General features: G+C 36.6%; 1 protein-coding gene across 2 annotated transcripts in view; it reads right to left on the bottom strand.

Annotated features, from left to right (window-relative positions):
• l(3)05822 (SH3 domain-containing lethal (3) 05822) overlaps window positions 1–2500 on the bottom strand; it is a 22051-nt gene that overhangs the window by 11715 nt on the left and 7836 nt on the right. The window lies entirely within an intron of this gene.

The raw sequence follows: 2500 nt of genomic DNA, 5'->3' as shown, positions 1-2500 counted from the left end.
ACACAATTTGTGTATCTGTGCATGAATGCATGCATGCACGCACACATGCACAGTAGGGTATTTCAATAATTGCAACTTTTGAAATGTCATTGTGACTGTAAATAAATAGGCTCCATATATCATAAATATGAAATGTGAAAAAAATCAGCTTGATCTGATAACGTTTAGGGGTTGCACTTTTCAATTTAATATATTACGCATTTCCGCGGAATTGGGGCCGCGCAGGCAGACGAGGTCCACGCGCTTCGAACTTCCTCGCTAACCTTAAGTGATGATAGTTCCCTTCCGAATCGCAATCAAATTTGTGTCTTTAGGTCATCAAGTTCCTTGCTGACCTTGGGCACCTAAATATTACATGTAACAAATTCTTCACTGAACTTAGGCACTTAAATAACGCATATAACAAGTTCCTCGATGACCTTAGGTCGGAAGTCTTTCATACTTCTATTTCGTCACTGACCTTAATGGCCTATAAAAGTAATGCCCGTGTTTCTTCAATAAGCATATAAATGTTAGTTAATGAATAACATTATTATACATTCCAACAAGCTTCTGTTGTGTTGCTATGTGTTTGTGATATTTTAGCACGATATAATTCGCTGAAAGTGTTTGATTAAAATTCAAACGTTTCTGGACGAGAAAATGCTTCGAAACCTGCGACCGAATTGAAGAATTATATCAGAAATTTGGACTAAAGACTATTACTAAACTAAATGCTATCACAGAAGTACTAAACATAAAGAAAGTATCTTATTATACACAGAAGGAGAGTTTGAAAGTTTCGTTTATTGGTACTGAATTCGTATCTTTTAAAGGCAAGAGACAACCGAGAGAAGTGCTACAAGAAGACATCGAGTGGTATGAAGCAAAGTCAAATGGTAGTGCTGGATCCCTTGGTTCTGTTGACCATAAAGCTACTAAAAGGAAGGAATACAGAAATAAGAGGAAATGTAGTCTGGCAAATAAAATGACTGAGTGAGTTTCAGGAATATGTAAAAACGATACAGACGATGAACATGATAACGGAAACCAATCTTCGTCAACCTTAGAAGATTTGTCCACTCCTGATGACTGCCAGGAAAGAAACGGAAATACACCACGGAAATAATGCAACGAATTTTATTGGACTACTGTAGTGGAAACTGCATTGTGTTGGAACGTCTCCAGTGAAGATGTACAAGAGATACTGATGTTTTTTTTCTCAAGTAGTAGGCCTTGACAGCAGATTGATTCCTTCAGATACTACCATATTCCACAAGAAAAGGGAGGCAACTATTGGTAAAAGAGATGACACTCTAGCTTCATTGAAGAAAAATAATATGAACAAAAACAACATGTCATAACCTCAGGGAATTAACAGAAGTGATTGATTTTTTTAGGATATAAATGATGAGGTCCTTTTTAAGTGGCCTATTGACGGGTAACCATTCATGAACTACTGGACAGACATGCAAAATTATTTTGTCTTGAGTCCTTAAAAGAATTTTAAAAACATGACATTGCCTAGGATATTTGTGCCAGTTGGTGTTAGGTGGTTAGGTTATATGTGTTCATCATTGCATGTTTGTATCACTTGATGTTGTACTTGATAAATTATAAAGTATTGAAAATGCTGATCTGCCATCCCAGACAAAAGTTGGCTTGAAAGACAATCTTATTAGATGCTTGGGGACATTGCAAAAGAACCCTACTGTTATCAAAGGTATCTTCGAGTTTTCCAAGATCCATTTCTCTTGCTGGCGAAAAGCTGTCATTAGCACCGGGCCGACAATATTTCAGACAGCATTTGGGGCATCTCAAATGTGTTCAGAAGTAGGGTTCAGATTAGGGTTTGACAAATCCTACTTTGCATCCATCAGTAGATATCTGCATAACACAGATGTTATTTTCATGCCACTCTCTCACGATGCTGACTGCATGCATGAGGTATTTGGTATGTTGAAAATGGGATTGGAAAAAGCTGGATATACAAACCAGCCAAACTGAAAGATCGAATTCGGTACAATTTTTCCAATGAGAAGTTATGCAACCTCAGCACAGAAAATTTTGTGAATGTCCCAGGGTTTTCGGAAAGAGTGTTTAGTTCCCCTTTGTTCTATCATATACGGGAAGATATGAATAAGATATGCCATCTCTATGACCAAGGTAACCACTCTGGATGGGAGGCTAAGAGTGTACTAATTCCCGGCCATAATCAGCATTGTGAAAGACTGATTGGAGACAAGAAGCGGTCCTGGAACATCAATACCCTTGTCTCTATATCAAATATACGGTAATTGCGGAAGAGATTGAAAGGAAATGTGGATAGGGTAATATAATATATGTGAGAAGTTGTTGCATGTCATAGATGTTGCCAATAAAAGATACGCTTCTAATTTGTAATATACTTTCACAATGTGTTATATTATGCTTAATTATAGAAAAGATACTCTAAAAGTTAAAATTATACTATACACGATTGAATAAATCAACATAATTTGAATACATCGTTAAGTAATTA

This window comes from Penaeus japonicus, unplaced genomic scaffold (assembly GCF_977035675.1).
Source record: "Penaeus japonicus unplaced genomic scaffold, GWHDUDI00000001_assembly GWHDUDI00000017, whole genome shotgun sequence".
Taxonomy (NCBI): domain Eukaryota; kingdom Metazoa; phylum Arthropoda; class Malacostraca; order Decapoda; family Penaeidae; genus Penaeus; species Penaeus japonicus.
Note: the sequence above shows the minus strand (reverse complement) of the source record. Positions and strands in the feature narration are given on the sequence as shown.